At 38.2% G+C, this 19100-nt stretch overlaps 1 protein-coding gene and 1 non-coding gene across 12 annotated transcripts in view; both read right to left on the bottom strand.

Moving 5' to 3' along the window:
* Aopep (aminopeptidase O (putative)) overlaps positions 1-19100 on the bottom strand; it is a 349371-nt gene that overhangs the window by 210752 nt on the left and 119519 nt on the right. The gene's annotated exons all lie outside the window — the stretch shown is intronic.
* LOC117283584 lies at positions 18924-19026 on the bottom strand. The gene has a single exon (XR_004514613.1). It is a non-coding gene; the product is annotated as a U6 spliceosomal RNA (small nuclear RNA).

The raw sequence follows: 19100 nt of genomic DNA, 5'->3' as shown, positions 1-19100 counted from the left end.
AAAAAAATGAAGTCACAACAGATCCAGTAGAAATCCAGAGGATTGTCAATTCTTACTTCAAGAACCTGCCACTAATAAAATGGAAAACACAGAAGAAACAGACAGATTTCTAGATACATATGAATTAACAAAGTTGAAAGAAGATTAAAAAATTCTAAACACCCCAATTACAATCAGTGAAATTGAAAACATAATTAAAAGTTTACCAATGAAGAAAAGCTCATGTCCTGATAGATTCACTGCTGAATTCTACAAGACATTTAGAAAAGAACTACTACCACTACTTTTAAACTTTTCAATGAAATTGAAAAGGAAGCAATATTTCCAAATTCATTCCTGGAAGCAAGTATTACACTGATTCCCAAACCAGGGAAACACCCAACCAAAAAAGGGAACTATAGGCCAATCTCCCCAATGAATGTAGATGCAAAAATCCTCAATAAGATACTTGCAAACAGAATACAGAGGGTCATTAAGAAGATCACACACCCTGACCAAGTTGGATTTATTCCAGGGATGCAAGGATGGTGCAACATATGTAAGTCAACAAATACAATACACTATATTAACAGGTTCAAGGACAAAACCATATGATCATCTCAATAGATGCAGAAAAAGCATTCGACAAAATTCAACACCCATTCATGATAAAAAACCCTGCAGAAAACTGGAATATATGGACTTTATCTTGACTTGATAAAGACTATCTATAAAAAATAATAGCCAACATCATACTAAATGGCCAAGAACTAAAAATTTTCATGCTAAAATCAGGAACAAGACAAGGATGTCCACTATCACCACTGCTGTTCTGGAAATATTAGCCACAGCAATTAGACATGAGAAAGAAAAATTAGCAATAAAGATAGGAAAGGAAGAAGTTAAACTGTCATTATTTGCTGACGATACTCTACATTGAAGACCAAAAAAAAAAAAAAAAACTCCACCAAGAGACTTCTACACTTAATGGACACTTTTAGCAGAGTAGCTGGATACAAGGTCAACACTCAAAAATCAATAGCCTTCTTGTACACAAATAACAGACTCACTGAAAGAGGAATCAGGGAAACAATTCCTTTCACAATAACATCCAAAAAAATGAAGTATCTAGGAACCAATCTAACGAAGGAAGCAAAAGACCTCTACACTGAAAACTACAGTGCTCTGAAAAAACACATCGAAGAGGATATAAGAAAATGGAAAGATATCCCCCACTCCTTGGCAGGAAGAATGAACATAATGAAAATGGCCATACTACCAAAACCGCTAAACACACTGAATGCAATCCCAATTGAAATTCCAACAGGATATTTCACAGAACTAGAGAAAACAATGCAAAAATTCATTTGGAACCAGAAGAGACCTAAAAGAGCAAAAAACATTCTAGGCAACAGAGACATGACAGGGGGTATCACAATTCCCAACTGGAAACTATACTACAAAGCCACTGTGATAAAAACAGCATGGTATTGGCAGAGAAAAATACCTGAGGATCAGTGGAATACATTGGTAGATACAGAAACAACTCCAGATGTACTCAGCTACATCTTTGACAAAGAAGCCAACCATCCTCAGTGGAGGAAAGATAGCCTCTTTAATTAATGGTGTTGGAAAAACTGGATTTCAACTTGTCAAAGATTGAAACTAGACCCATATATTTCACCATGCACTAAACTAAAATCCAAGTGGATTAATGATCTAAATATTACAAGAGAAACACTAAACTTGCTGGAAGATAAGTTAGGCAGAGCTCTTGAAGACATTGCATAGGAAAAGACTTTATGAACAAATCCTCAGTAGCATGGGAACCAGCACAAAGAATCAACAACTGGGAACTCATTTGCTTAAAAAGCTTCTGTACTGCAAAAGAAACCACCGACAGAGCTAAGAGAGAACCTACAATGTAGGAAAATTTTTTTACCAGCTGCTCCTCAGACAAAAGACTATTATCTAGGGCCAGGGAGTTAGCTCAGTGGTTCCGCCACCTGCCTTGCAAGTACAAGGACCCGAGATCGAGATTGATCCCTGGTACCAAAAAAAAAAAAAAAAAAGACTATTATCTATAATATATAAAGAACTCAAAAAAATCAGACCCCCAAAATATAAAGACCTAATTAAAAAACAGGCATCTGAAATGAATAGACATTTCTCAGACAAAGAAGTAAAAGCAGCAAATATATCTATATGAAAAAATGTTCAACATCACTGGTCATTCAAGAGATGCAGATGAAAAAACACTGAGATTCCACCTCACCCCACAAAGAATGGCTGCTATCAAGAAATCAACCAATAGCAAATGTTGGTGGGGTTATAGGGAGAAAGGAATTCTTCTCCGTTTTTGGTGAGAGTGCAGACTGGTGCAACCACTATGGAAATCAATATGGAGATACCTCAAAGAACTCAGATTAGAGGTTCCATTTGACCCAGCTAACCCTCTGCTGGGTATCTTTTCAAAAGAATTAAAAGAATCAGAGTGAAGTGATATATGTGCACCCACGTTTATGGCAGCACAATTTTAATAGCTAAAACTTGGAAACAGCCCAATTGCCTATCAGTTGGAGACTGGATAAAGAAGATGTGGTTTTTCTGTAAAATGGAACACTACTAGGCCACAAAGAATGAGAAACTAGAATCATTCATAAGAAAATGGATGCATATTGAGGGCTATACTCTTAAGTAAAATAAATAAGAGACATGTGTAAATAACAAATAGTTTCTCTGGTGTGAAAAACTAAAAGAGTAAATAAGATCCAAATTATATAACTAATAATGTGAAACAGGAAGAGAAAAGCTAAAGGTGTAGAGGAAGTGGGGAGGGTAGGGGAAAGGAAATAAGGGAAAAGAAAAAATACGAGAAAAGGAAAACATGGAAACAAAGTCTTTGTAAATAGGGGAGGGTAGAGGAGGTGAAGGGAGGGCAGGGGTTTAAGGAAAAACTCAGAATCAAGATCTCTCATGTAAAAGTACAAGATCCCAATGATGAATGTAACTGTATTGTATACTTAAAAAGTACCAATAAACTCAATGAAAAAAACAGTTTAGCAAGTAGCAGGATACAAAATCAACACAAAAATTAATTATATTCTTATATAACAATAATGAAAGAAGTTAGGAAAATAATATGCAGTTCATAAGTGTCCAAAAAATTAAATATGAAGGAATTAACCTAGCTAACGAAGAGAAAGACTGCTATAATAAAAACTCTAGAAGATATAAACACAAATAAGGACTTACTAAACAATCCTAAATGCATAAGAAATAACATCAAGTCAAAAAGTAAGATTACTGTATATTAAAATTTTTAAAATTGTGTACAGCAAAAGAAACCACAAACAATGTGGAGAGACAGCCTACAGAATGAGAAAAATTTTTTTCAGCTATTCCTCAGACAGAGGAGTAATATCCAGAATATATAAAGAAGCGCTGGGGATTTAGCTCAGTAGTGCTGCCGCCTGCCTCACAAGCACAAGGTCCCGAGTTCAATCCTAGGTACAAAAACAAACAAATAAATAAATAAATAAAGAGACAGTCCTCAGAAATACAAATAGCCAATCAATACATGAAGAAATGTTCAACATCTCTGGCCACTAGAGAAATGCTAATTAAAACAACACTGAGGGCCGGGGATTTAGCTCAGTGGTTCTACCATCTGCCTTGCAAGCACAAGGACCTGAGTTTGATCTCCAGTACCAAAAACAAAACAAAAAAAAAACCACCAAGATTCCAATCTTACTCCAGAAAGAATAGCTATCATCAAGAAATCAAATAATAGCAAATACTAGTGAGGTTGTGGAGAAAAAGGAACCCTTCTACATTGTTGGTGGAAATGTAAACTAGTAAAACCAGTATGGAAATCAGTATGGAGATTCCTCAAAATACTAAAAGTAGAATTTCCATTTGACCCTGTTATTCACCTTCTGTGTTATCTTCCCAAAAGAGCTAAAGGCATCATTATTACAGTCATACATGCATATCCATGTTCACAGCAGCACAATTCACAATAGCTAAATCTCAGAAGCAGCCAATAGGCCCACAACAGATGAATGGATAACAAAAACATGGTAATTATAAATAATAGAGTACTACACTGCTATATCAAAGGATAAATTTGAGTCATTTGTAGGAAAGTGGATGTAACTTGAGACCATACTGCTAAATGAAATAAATCAGACATAAGCCTTAAAATCACATTGTCTCTCTTATAGGGGAAACCAAAATTATAAGAGCAAAATAAAAGTGAGAAGGAGAGAGATGGATCTTTTTCAAATGGAGAGGGAATCAAAGGATGAAAAAAGAAATTAAGATGTGTTATGTATATGTACCTGCTCCCCACAGAGAATGTATTCATTATGTACTACAAACATGTACTAATAAAAAAATCAACAAAATGTCATTGGTCTAGAGGTGTAACTCTGCAGTACAGCACTTGATAAGTATGCATGAGGCCTAGATTTGATACCCAGCAAGGGGGAAAAAGTTATTGAGTAAAACAGTAACAGTTTATAACTATAATACTTCAATCTGTTGCTTCCTGGAACCTATATTAAGTAAAATAATTACTATTATTTCCAATGAATCCTTACTGAGCTATTAGTGTATGCTGGGCATTGCTATAAATGTCTTATATGCATGATTTCATTTAATCCTAAAACCAATTTGTGGAGTCAGGCTTTTCAGTAAAACATTCTTAAAACTAACCTCAAACAACATGTAGGGTGTGTGTTTGTTGGTACCAGGCATCGAACTCAGAACCTTGCACTTGCGAGGCAGGAGCAGTGCCACTGAACTCAATCCCCAGCCAGTAGTTTTTTGGATTGTTTTGTTTCGTTTTTTTTGTGCCAGGGATTGAACTCGGGACTTTGTACTTGCGAGGAAGGTAGCGGAACCACTTAGCTAAATCCTTGGCATCAGTTGTTGCTTTTTTATGTTAAATGGAAATTTGAGCTACTCAACTTTCAGTTCTAAGACATGCTTTCTCCTCTTTCTACCCTCCCTATTCCTATCTTTGCATCCTGCCATCTATGTTTACACTTGATGCCGTCTCCCTCTCCCTCAGGATGTGATAACTTGGCGGGACATTCACAGGATCAGGGAATCCCAGCAGTTAGGGCCAGTTTGGGGTCTGGCTCCACCGTTTTACTCATTAACCAAGTATATATGCAGATGAGATGCTCTCATCACAGAGGAACTTAATGTAGGACCATAAAGGTTCACTGCACCATTGTGTTTCTCCTGGTGCTTGTGGCCAAGCAGTTCTCACTTTAAATGGTAGAAATTCTGTGACACAATTGAGCCTGAATGCTAAAGGCTGAGTGATATGTCTCCAACCCTGCAGGTGGTTTATACTCAAGTTTTATCATTTCGCTTCCATACAAGGACCAAGTAAAGAGCTAGAGATTCAAGGATAATACTTCCATCCTGGGTGTATCATTAATTTGCTGTGTGCTGTGTGCAGTGACTGAAATGCCCTGGGCTCTCCTTCATCTGTTAAAAGATATCAACTGTCCCCACAGAAGGTCTATGGATATTAAAAGAAACTAATGAGATTGTTCCGGTTCCAACATACCTCACATTCTCTCCCACTTGTATCTGTTTCCTCTTACCACACACAAAGGCCTCAATCTCCCACCCTATTAATGATTCAACCTATTAAGGAAATCAGCTATTTGCCTGGCAGCTAACACAATTCAGCTTCATTACTTCTTGAATTAATTCCATTTTCCTCAATCTCCTCTAAAAGTATACTCAATTTTGGAGAGGCAGATGTTAAAAAATAGATAGCAGAAAGAAGAAAACAAAGTTCATCTGGTCCATGGCAAGGGCCTCTGACCACCCTTCTGTGCTCAGTGTTCTCCACCACGTGCAGCCCCACTGGTCTACTGGGGTTCCTGCTACATCACAAGTCAGATCATGTGTCACGATCCCACACTTCCCATCCATCAATGGCTCCCTAGTACCGACAAGTGAGATCCAAACTCCTCAGCAGAGTAGAGGAGGTTCTTCACCATCGGTGCCCCTCCACCCTTCTGGCTTCCGGTTCCATCATTCCCTCCTCCACAAGTGCCTCTCCTCGGGCAGTGGGTGAACCTCGTGTGCCCAGCAAAGACCCACTCTACTCTCATTCTAGTCCCACCTCTCCTGCCACCTCCATGTGTGCAGTCACTGCAGTCGTCTGTTTTCCCTTCTCATTAGCTTCTTCCTCTGTGCCCAGGTCGCTCTTATCAGCAGATATACACGCTGATAAGACATACCTGCATGTATCACACTCTTAAAACATTCTTATTATGTGACTTCCCATCACTCCCCAGCAGCTTCCCTGTCTCTACTCCTACAATGGACTCCTGAAAAGAGCTTCCTATATCTGATTCTCAACTTTCTTGCTCCCTCCTTTTCCCCTTTAATCCCTGTCATTCAGCTTTCTTTCTCATCCTATCACAACTGCTCAAGGTTTCTTGTGTCCTTGCCCACCAAGCTCACACCACCCATCTGACTCTATCCCCAAAGCGGCCCCTGTCCAGCCCACCCCCTCCTGGCAGCAGCATTAGGAAGAGAGTCACAGGCCCTTGAGACTGAGTCCTTCCAGGGCAGATTTTAGGCTTATCTCGTATCCCAGTTCCAAGAGATTCTGGCACAAAGTGACGATTCAGAGAGAGAGAGAGAGAGAGAGAGAGAGAGAGAGAGAGAGAGAGAGTGTGTGTGTGTGTGTGTGTGTGTGTGTGTGTGTGCGTGTGTGTTTAAATAATATAACAGGTCTGACTGAGCAACTCCATGGAACTCTATGTGGAGCCCAGATACAGTTAGAAGCAGTATTAACTCTAATTGTATTTATTCATGCAGTATTTTCTGTAGCATAGATAGCAGTAATAAAAAATGAAATATTTATAAGGTGAAAAGTTACATTTGAAGAAAACAAAACCTCAAGTATAATACTACGATTTGATTATAAGAGAAAAGAACAATAAAAGTATATAATATATCCCTTTCTGAATACTAATACAGTATTCAAGAGCCATAATCATTACAGGAATATTAGACAATGTGAAAAGAGGGTTTTGATTAAACTGAATGAGTTCTGTCAGTAATATCCATTTTTAAAAAGCTTGATTCCAAAGGCTAGTGGGTATTCTATGTCATCTACTCAGCCTGTGCCGGGGGATGAAGAGGCCAAAATGGTGACATCAAATTAGCTGTCTATTCTCTGGCTGAGCCTCTTCTACATGCCAGACACTGTGTCCATCACTAAGATCATTGTATGAGCGAGACACGGTAGACTATGAGCTGCCTGAGAACCCAGGCTCACAAAAAGAGAGACAGACACAGACTACCGCAATAAAGCACTAAAAGGTCAATAATATAACCGTGGAGAATGTACCACGGTTAGAGGGTGGAAGTAAGTCACTCTGGGTGGTCAAAGAGTCCACAGAGGATGAGATTCCTGATGTAAGTTTTCAAGGATGTATAGAAGGTTGCCAGGCATCAGGGAGGGCAGTAGGGTCACAGGAAGGGCAGACTGAGCCAAGAGAACAAGATGAGAGATGGTGCAGAGGCAAGAAAAAGTCTAGGGCATAGTGGAGTACAGAATGAACAGAGATCAGTGGCTGTGTTGGATATAGCAAGGCAGAGCCACTGGCAGAGATGGTAGCACCACCACCAAGACAGAAGATGGAGAGGAGAGAGAGTAAGTTCTTACCAGCATGCTCCTCTCACCTCATGTGGGCCCCTGTGCATCCATCCCACGCTTGCTGCATCTGGGGCTCCAGAGCCAACCTGAGCAGGAGCAAACGTCCTGGCCCCCGGCCTCTCTGGAGAAACCCAGTGCCATAGGGCAGGGACACCACCGCCCTGGCACTGTGTGTCCATATTTTCTGCACCATGGAAAGGTCACATTAAATAAAGCAAAGGCGACACCAACTACTGACAAAAGCAGTGAAAAGATACAGCACTTGGCACCCTCCCGTGTGTAAACAATACAAGTTTAGTGGCACATATGGGATTTCTGAAGACCTCAATGACTGCTTAGATTTGTTTCTTCTCAAGTTATTATTTCCATATAAGATGAATATTCTGGTTATTGTTGGAAAAGATTTTCGAAATTCATTCATTTTTCATAAATAAAAATGGATTAATAACTAAAAACTACCACTACCATAATCAATTCCAGTAAGGGCAACAGCCTCGTTCTAATACAGACTTCAAGCAAATATGAGGAATACCTGCTACGGTCTGGAAGTTACATTCCCCTCAAAGGATCCTATGTTAAAGGATTGATCCCCAGGGTGCCACCTTTGGGAGGTGGTGCAACCTTTGAGAGGCTGGGTCTAGCAGGTGGTCCTCAGGTCCCTGGGAGAAAATCCAAAAGACATTGTAGGACTTGCCCACAACAGAAACATCTTTGCTTCTGGGCGACAAACTAAGCAGTTCTGCTCCATCATATGCTCCTTCCTCCAGGCACGACCTCATCAGAGGCCCCAAGCAACAAAGACAACCACCCACAGATGGGAATCCCCAAAACTATGACCCAAAAGAAAACTTACCTCAGGTATTCATTATAGTGACAGAAATCTAACACAGTACCATAAGGCCCTTTGAGGACAACTTTTTAATCCGGATAGGGTCTCTATATATCAAAAGCCCACTTCACTCTCTTGTCCCATTGAATTCAATTCAAATATTAAGAATAAGATAGATACACAGAGCAATTATTTGAAGACTCCAAAAAGCAAATAGCAACAGGGGGTTCTAGATGAAGACCAGAACTCAAAGCTCTGCTGAATTAGTGGTAAAATTCCCTTTCTTCTCCACAATTCCTAGGATTGGACTCAAAGCTGCCTGAAGCCCAATGTCAGGCATGAAGGCACAAACAGAAAGATCGCCAGGAGAAGCTCTCTAATTCACAGGGGCAGCAGGAGGCGGGAAAAGAAAATGCAAAGCTCAGAGAGAAAGAATGAAGAAGAAACTCCTACTTTTGTTCTTATTTTTCCTGTGCTCCCACTCCAGCCCAGACCACCCTGAGAGTGGGTGCAGTAATGCACAGTGGAAGCAGATGGGCAGAAAGCACCTAAAGCAGAGGAACAGAGCCTTCCTTCCCATTGGAAATGCTGTGGTTCCAGGGGCTGGGCAAACACCCACTCCTATGTCAACGTCCTCCTGCTTGTCCTAGACAAAGGTGGGCACAGGTACGCGTGACAGTGACTAAAGCTTCAGCTTTGGTGCCAGAAGACTGGGAAGCTCAGGAAACCAGAAAGGACCAGATAAACCAGAGAGGGAGGGCTCCAGGGCTCAGCCACAGCATAAAGATGCAATCCTAAGTACATACCAAAGCCGTAGGAGGAGACAGAACCCCACCTACAACCCAGACTGGCCACTGGGTAGTCCACAGATCCAAACAGCACTTCAAAGTCTTTAAAAAGAGAACGGACACTGAAACTGTGATTTGGAGAATGCTAGTCAAAAACCTGCAGCCTAAATCCAACCACATCAATTATGTGCTTAAAAAAAAAAATTATCCAAGCCAGGCATGTTGATGTATACCTATACTTTGAAAGGCTGAAGCAGGAAGACTAAATTCAAGCACAGTCTGCGCAACTCAGCAATTTAGCAAGATCCTGTTTCCCTCCCTTCCCTAAAAAGGGCTGGAGTAACTCAGTGCAAAGGTCCTGGGCAATCTCCAGTACCACCCTACCCCAGCCACATTTTCCCCATAGATTTAAACAGTACCTCAACTCTCAAAACAGTCAAAGTATCCAGCCCAAAACAAACATGTGAAGAACAAAATCTCAATCCACATAAGAAAAGGCGGACGACAACGTGGAGATGACAGATACTGAGATTAACCAACCAAGATTTTTAAATAGTTATTATAAAGACGCTCAAGGAAGTCAGGATGAACTTTGAACAACAGGAAAAAAGAACTTGAAAAGAATGCTAAAAGTCTCAAGGAGTTGTGGAACAATACTGAAAGTTCATTAGTGTCTCAGAAAAAGAGAAGAAAGACTTCAGGGGGGAAGAAAAAAAAAACTTTGTTGAAGACATAATGGTTGAAATGTAGCCAAAGATATAACTTACAAGTTCAAGAGATGAGCAAAGCTTAAACAGGACAAATTAAAAGAATTCAACTCTAAGACAAATCATCATAAAATACTGAAAACTGAAGATAAAGGAAAAACTTTTGAAAGCAGCCTAATATTACTTATAAAACAAGTATGAGGGCTGGGGATTTAGTTCAGGGGCAGCACACCTGCCTGGCAAGTGCAAGGTCCTGAGTTCAATCCCCAGTACCAAAATAATAATAAATAAATAAATACAAGTATGATTTGAACAAGGAAATTTCTCATCAAAAATCTTGGAGGACTGAGGGCCGGGGATGTAGCTCAGTAGCACCTCACCTGTCTGGCAAGTGCAAGGTCCTGAGTGTGATTTCCGGTGGTGGGGTGGGTCTTGGAGGCCTGAAGGAAGTAACAACATTTTTAAAGTAGTGAAAGAAAAGATCTACTTATAAAAATGAAGCTAACATAAAGACACTCTCAAATGAAGGTAAATTAAGGAAAAAATTTTAAACCAGTAGATGTGCTATAAAGAATTGTCCCAGTTCTTCAAACACAAATAAAGTGAAACTAGAAGGAAACCAATCTATCCCCAATTAAAGAATAACAAAAATGGCAAATATCTGAGTAAATATAATAAATAATACAATCCAGTTAAAATATATTTCACAATTGATAACAAATTTAATACTGGTGAGATTTTCAATTTTGCAGATATGATGTAACTATAACATAAAGGAAAAGGAAGAGGAGAAAGAAATGGATAATTATCTTAGATAAATCAATAATAGAATTTTCAAAGCATATATGGAACATATACCAAGATACATCCTGAGCCATAAAAACTTTAAATAAATGAAAAATTGAAACCACAAAACATGTGTCCTCTGACAATAACTGAATTAACTAGAAATCAGTAACAGACAATAGGAGGGTCTCCAAACAACTGGAAATCAACACACTTCTAAACAATCCAGATCAAAGATGAAGTCTCAAAGGAAATTAGAAAAGTTTAAATGAACAAAAATGGAAACATATTGAAGTGTGTAGTGCTTATACTACAATATATGTGATACTTTTATATAAATGCTTATATTACAAAAAAAGGTCACATCAATAAGACAAGCTATCTTAAGAAACTAGAAAAAGAAAAGCAAAACAAATCCAAAGCAGAGGAAGGACATGATGAAAATAAGAGCAGAAATCTATTCAACTGTAAACAGAAAAATCAATGAAACCAAAAGTTGGTTCTTTGAAAAGATCAATGCAAGTGATAAACCTCTAGCCATATGAATAAAGGAAAAAGAAACAAATTACCAACATCAGAAATGGAATTATCACTACAGATCTTGAAAATATTAAAAGAATAAAGGGATGCAATAAACAACTCTATGCATATAAATTCAACAACTTAGATAGATGAAAACAACTATTTGAAACTTTCCCAAAATGAAATTGAAAACCCAAATAGTCCTGTAAATTTAATAAAGTTAAATTTGTAGGTAAGTACTTCCTGAAAAGAAAATCTCCACATCCAGGTTTCAATGATGAATTCTATCAAATACTTCAATAATAAGTAATACCAGGGGGTGGAGATTTAGCTCAGTGGTGCTGCCACCTGCTTCGCAAGCGCTAGTTCCCGAGTAAAAACAAAACAAAACAAAAATAAGTAGCACCAATTCTACACAATCTTCCAGATTAACACATGAGAAGGAAATACTTCCCAACTTTGTTTATAAGGTCAGAATTATCCAAATGTCAAAACCAGTCAGGAAAGTAAAAAAAGAAAATTGCAGGCCAATATCTGCATGAACAAAGATGAAAATATCCTCAACAAATGCAAGCAAATTGAACCTAACCATGCATAAACTGAAGACTATACTATAGCCAACTGTGGTTTAACCCAGCAATGCAAAGATGGTTCAATTTTTGAAAATCAACCAATGTTAATTCACCATACTGACAGCTAAAAAAAGAAAAATCACAAGACCATATCAATTAATACAGAAGAAACATGACAAAACTCACATCTATAATAATTTTATCATGACAAAACTTCTCAACAAACTAGGCCTAGGAAGGAGTGTTAAAAAACCCACAGCTAACATGATACTTAATGGTGAAGGAGTAACTGTTTCTTCCTTAAGACAAGGATGTTCAATCTTTTTGTTATTGTTTTTGTTCTGAGATAGAGCCTCACTATGTAGTCTAGTCGAGGCTGGCTTTGAACTCACTATGTAGCCCAGGCTGGTCTGGAACTCATGGTGATCCTCCTCTCCTGCCTCAGCCTCCTGAGTGCTGGGATTATAGGCATGTGCCACTATGCCTGGCTAGGACATTCATACTTACCACTTCTGTTCAGCATCAGACTGGAAATCCTAAGAGCTCCAGCAAGGCAAGAAAAGGAAAGAAACATCATAGATTAGAAAGGAAGAAGTAGCAGTATAGCCATTATGTAAAACAGTACAGAAGTTCCTCAAAGAACTAGAAATAGAACTACCATACAATTCAGCAATCCCACTGCTAGGTATATATCTGAAGAAATGAAATCAGCAAGTAGAAATACCACCTACATTCCTACGTTTATTGTAGCACTACTCACAATGGCCGAAAAACGGAATCAGCCTATGTATCCACTGATGGATGACTATATAGAGAAAATATGGTATGTATACAAAGACATAAAAAGAATGGCAACACAGATAGGATTGGAGGATGTTCTGTTAAGTGAAATAAGCCAGGCACAGAAATATAAATACTGCATGTTTTCATTCAGGTGCAGAAGCTTTAAAAACTGATCTAAAATTAGAGAGCAGAATAGTGTTTACCAGAGGCTTCAAAGAATAGGAACTGGTAGGGGGATAAGGCTTGGCCAGTGAGTACAAAAATACAGTCAGATGGGAGGACTAAGTTCTAGTCGTCTATAACACTATAAGATGAGTAGTTTAAAATGATTTATTGTATATTTCAAAAATAACTGAAAGAGGATTTTGAATGTTTGCAAACCAAAGAATTGAAATGATGGGTTTGCTAACTCCCCTGATTTGATCATTTTATACTGTATATATGTATCAAAATATCACACTATACCCAATACATATGGACAGTTACATTTCAAGTAAAAAAAAAAAAGGAAAAAATAAAACTTTCTGATAAGGAAGTAATAATACACAATTGGGCAGACTTCCCCCCACCCTTGTTTTTGCCATAAAATGCCCTGTTCAAATAATGTAACTGTCTGTGCTGTACAATGTTTCTACTTAAGGTTTCAAGAGTGTCCTGTTAAATCCACCCATCAGATTCACTGAGCATGCTCACCCAGTAGGTGGGCCCACCCCTTACCCCATAGATCTCTATAGAAGGTTGCTTCCATTTCTGTTCCAGGCTCAGACTTTGTAGTACAGACTTCTCTGACCCCTCCGGTGTAATAAAGGTTCCCTCCATCTCCCCAAGTGTTACTCAACTTCTCTGCCTCTAGAGACCTTCGATAGCTTTAACACTTGCCTGTAACACAGAGCTATAACACCTGGCTGTAAGGCTGAGCTGTCACACTTTTTTGTAACATTTCTATTCACTGATTCTAGAACTAGGAAGTGAGAAATAAGATCACAGGATATAGGTCACAAAAATGAGTTCTATTTTTATAAATCAGATATGAAAATTGGAAAACAAAATTTAAAAGGACTATAAGTTATAATAATTCTTTAAAAAAGTCAAAGTCAGGTATTGATCTAAAAAAACACATATAGGTTTCATATGATATAAACATTGATGAAGGAAGTTATAGACCTAAATAAATGGACAGGTATATGCTCACAAATTGGAGAAGTCAAAGCAAGGCTCCTAGTAAGGTTGTCAACTCTCTCCAAATTTATCTTAAGATTTAACAAAAAATGGTGCAAATTCTAGTATAGTTCTTTGTAGAAATAGATAAGTCAATTCTAAAATTTATATGTAAAACAAAAGACCCAGACTAACCAATTTTCAAAATAATAAAGATAAGGGCTAGGCATGATGGTGCACTCTTATAATCCCAGCATTCTGGGAGGCTAGGGCAGGAGAATCATGTTTGCCCCAAGCTTGAACAACTTATCCAGACCTGTCTGAAAATTAAAAAAAAAAAAAGGAAAAAGTACTGAGGGTGTAGCTCAGTGAGAATGGCCCTGGGTGCAATCCCAAGTATCAATAACTCAATAAATAAGTAAAAATAAAGATGAGATATAGCTCAGTAGTAGAATAATTGCCTAGCATGCATAAGGCCTTGGGTTTGACCAGTATCAGTAATAACTCAATAAATAAGTAAAAATAAAGATGAGATATAGCTCAGTAGTAGAATAATTGCCTAGCATGCATAAGGCCTTGGGTTTGATCCCAGTATCAGGAGGAAAAAAAAAAAAAAAAAAAAAGAGGAGGTTGTTAGAGGAATCATACTCAGTTTTAAGATTTAGTATAAGCTTCAATAATCAAATCATCTCTGTTATTGGAAAAAGAAGACACACAGAGATCAATGAAAAAGATTAGAAAGTCCAGAAATAGATCTACATAAACATGGATACTGGTTTTTGAGGAAGTTGCAAACTCAGTTCAACCATGAAAGGACATAGTTTCAACAAATGAAATAGCCAGGAATGGTGGCACATGCCTGTAACCCCAGCACCCTGAAAGCAGAAGCAGGAGAATCACCATGAGTTTAAGACCAGCCTGAAATACAGAGCAAGACCCTATCTCAACCAAACAAATGATGTCACATCAACACTGGATATACACAGGCAAAAACCGAACTGTCACTTAACCTTAGACTTTATCAAATATTTCTCAAAATGATTACAGATCTAAATATAAAGAATAAAACTAATATATAGCATTTAAAAAGCAGAAAAATCTCTGTGATTTGCAATTATACAGAGAATTTCTACACAAAATACTAAAAATACAGTCTATGAAAGAAAAGATCAATGAACTGGACTTCATAAAAACTAAAATCCTTTCACTGTGAAAGACATCACCAAAGGAATGAAAAGACAAAGCTACAGACCAAGAGAAAATATTTACAAAGTAAACATCTAACAAAGGACATGTATATAAGATAGATAATGAACTCTCAAAACTTAAGAACCAGGGCTGGGGACTTAGCTCAGTGGTTCTGCACCCTGCCTCGAAAACACAAGGTCCCACGTTCAATCCCCAGTACTAGAAAAAAACAAAAATACAAACAAACAAAAAACCTTAAGAACCAGAAAATAATTAATAATGGGCAAAAGATCTGAACAGATACTATATCAAATAAAATAAGCATATGAAGAAATGTTCAACACCATTTATCTAGTAGGGAAACACAACAAGAAACTGCACAGAGCTCCACTACACACACACCTAACAGAATAACTAAAATTTTTAAAAATGACAGTGCTGAATGCTAACCAGGATGTAGAGCAAGGGAAATACTGGTTCGATGCTCATGGAAATTACTGGAAAGCCGATTTGCAAAATAGCTAGGAAGTTTTTATAAAGTTAAACATATACTTACTATGTAACACAGCAATCCTTTTCCTAGGTATTTATCCTAGAGAAATTAAAATTTATTTTTGCACAGAAGCCTGCATGTGTACAGGAGCTCTATGCATGTCTTTAGTTCCATAACAATTATATTTTCCTTGGAAAAGGTGAACGTGTTTGTGACACACGTGCACATGTGAACACACGGGCGCACATACACATGCACAAATTGGCAGCAAAGAATCAACCAAATACAGGCAATCTCATCAAGACACTCTCCTATAAACATCGCTAGCGCCACAACCCTTTCCCCCGCACCTACCTCTACATCGCTCACTCAATATCCTCTGCTCCACAACTGATGGACGGGGAGGGGTGGTGCAAAAACAAAGATAAAAACAAAAAATGGCAGAAGAATCCAGAAAACTCACTAAAGCATTAATCAAGAGATCAAAGAAGCCTTTGAACCTAGAATTGCCAGAGCCCTTCACTCCCTCCACTCACTCATTCTTTGGAATTTTACATAGATACCACTTCAACTAAAGCAAAAAGGAAAAAGAAAAAAAAAAAACGCTCAACCACTTGCTCATAAACTTTGTGTTAAAGTCTTTGCTCTGGTCTGGTTCAAAGAGAAAGAGAGAAAAATTTCAAGATAAACAGTCCCAGTGCATTTCTCAGAAAAGTCTTGCACCTCTAACTTTAAGTCCCTGGGACATGCAGTGAACTGAATTGAGACAAGAGCAAATCGGATTTCTTTTAAAGGACAAAAATAGAGGTTATTATTTGGTGGTTGAAGATTTTCCAAGCCTTTTTCCATCAGTCACCAGGGTTCTCATTTCTAGTGATGATGTACAGAATGAAAGAAAATATTGGCCAAAGTTAGGAAGGCACAGGCTAGGGGTGACCACGTATCAGACAACACTTGAGTCAAAGCAAAACCCTGATCACATCAATTCTTAGTTGTTGGGGAAAAAGCTCTTCTGTATTTCCCGTGCTACTTTCCTGGCTAGACTGTGCCCATCCAATTTATTCTGATCACTCATCTACATACAAGAGAATGCACTCTTGGGGAATGACAGTTGCCAGAATCATTTGTTGAAGATTATCCTTTTCTCTCATGAATTAACTTGGCATTTCTGATGAAAATCAACCGACCATATATGTGTGGGTCTCCTAAACTCCTTATCCTTTCTCAAGAACCGATAATAGCTGCTTTTTCCTTTCTCAAGAACCTATAATAACTCCTCATTATCTGACAGAATGAGCAGAAACTTCCCTCTTTGACATTAAAAGTACTTCAATCCAACAATTCGTCTCTCTCAGATAAATATTTCAATATGTAGCTCTAGAAAGTAAGGATTCTTTTTAAATCAAAACCACCATACCACTGTTATGTCTTAAATAACTGAATAATTCTTTAATGTAATCAACCATTAGGTCAATGTTCAAATCTCCTTGATCATCTCATGTTTGGTTACAGTTGGTTTGCCCAAACAAGCCCCACCTACTACATTTCTACTGCATTTCTTTTAGGTTTCTTTTAGATTATCTTCTATCTCTCTTTTTCTTTGTAATTTGTTGAATAAACCAGATTGTCTTATACAATTTAAGACTGTTCCAGACTAGGCTGCGCCTGCCTGGCAAACACAAGGTCCCAAATTCAATCCCCGGGGTGGGGGTGGGGGGATGATTGTCTGGATTTTGTTCATTGTATCATTTAATGATATCTGGTATCATTTAATCTGTTTCTCTGTATTTCCTGTAACTTGGTAATGAGATATGCCTGATTACCTATTGTCTATCAGATATCCCAATATTCTGTATTTCTGTAGTATCGTTTATATTGTTTCTCTATTCTATGTATTTCCTGTAAATTGGATATCGAAGTTTCATCAGGTTCAGGTTGGTTTTCGTTGGGCAAGAGTATTTCAACAGAGGTGTTATGTACTCTCACTAGGAAGCACAACATGATCACTGCCTACGTTAATTATGGATTGCAAAAAATTAACACTCATATTCTCTCCTATAAAGAGAAACCCCTCCAACAATTTCTGCTGAGATGTAGAGTGTACTGGAAAGACAGACTAAATGCTTTCTCCTTATTTACTAGTGTCCGAAAAGTGAGTTAATTCCCAGTATCTTTAAAAGGTGGCCAATTACATAATTTTACTTGTATTATTATGAAAGGACTTATTTAAACATATTTGATACATTTCAAACTATTGCAGTTATTATCCTGCTGATGGTCAAATGGTCCCCAACAGGACTTTTCTCTTTGGTTCCTGAGTCCTTTGGCTATAGCTCTAGCACTCATCAGGAGCTTCTTTCCTTTGTAGTGTGACAGGAAACTCTAGGCACAAATAGTTCATTTCCTGACCCAAATTTGGAAACAAGAATTTCTACAAGAAGTCACAGTTCCTTTCAGTGAGAAATGGTAATTTTAAAAGCTCATATTGAGTGCTAGGAATGCCCATTGCTACTGGATTGGGCACTCTTCCTCAGCCTCTCAGTTATCACAGGAAGGAAGTGCTTTTTCTCAAGGTTAACTACCTTAAGAACCCTTGACTCTAGCTCATAAGCACCCTTGCCATTCAAGTTCACGACTAGACAATTTTTACACAACCTAACCTCATCAGTTTTACATCTGCACCTCCTTGCTTTAAATCCATTTGTTTCATTTTCTTAATTTTTAGGACTGGTTAAAAAAAATCCGTCATTTGGGTCCGGGGATTTGGCTCAATGGTACCACGCCTGCCTAACGAGTGCAAGGTCCCGAGTTCGAACCCCTGTGTGTGTACAGGGGGAAATCAATCATTTGGTGGGTCAGGATATAGTCAGCCCTCAGGAGGCTGAGGCAAGAAGGACTGCTGTGAGTTTGAGGCCAGCCTGGGTAACACAATGACGTCAAGGCAAGCCTGAACTACACAGCAAGAACTTATCTCAAAAAAACAAAATAAATGAAACAATTTAATAAATAAATTATAGTATAATTATACGTAATATTTACTTGGCTCCCCTGTTCTGAGAAGTCTTGTTACTACCCTTGTCTGTACCACCCTTTTCCACTCCTTCTACTTTAGGTGACCATTACAAAAATTTTTTATCACCTATATCTCCATTGTTTTTGTCAAATACCAGTGGAGATATTTATTATAGTTTCTCCATCTTGCTCTTTTCATCTAATAGTATATCCTAACAACTACATGACTACCTCATTATCTGTTGTTTCTTTTTTTTTTTTTTGTGTGTGTGTGTGTGTGTGTGTGGTACTGGGGATTGAACTCAGGACCTTGGGCTTATGAGGCAGGCGTGGTGCCACTGAGCTAAATCCCCAGCCCTTGTTTTGTTGGGTTTTGTTGTTTTTTCCCACATGCAAGGCTTTCAAAAAATGTGGAACGCTTCTCACAAATTTGCGTGTCATCCTTGCCCAGGGGCCATGCTAATCTCCTCTGTATCGTTCCAATTTTAGTATATGTGCTGCTAATCCTTGTTTTGTTTTTGAGACATGGTTTATGTAGTTCAGGCTGGCCTTGAACTCACAGCGACCCTCCTGCCTCAGCC

The sequence above is a fragment of the Fukomys damarensis genome, unplaced genomic scaffold (genome assembly GCF_012274545.1).
Source record: "Fukomys damarensis isolate Sample0158 unplaced genomic scaffold, DMR_v1.0_HiC HiC_scaffold_27, whole genome shotgun sequence".
Taxonomy (NCBI): domain Eukaryota; kingdom Metazoa; phylum Chordata; class Mammalia; order Rodentia; family Bathyergidae; genus Fukomys; species Fukomys damarensis.
The sequence above is the reverse complement of the archived record's forward strand: the minus strand, read 5'-3'. Positions and strand labels throughout refer to the sequence as shown.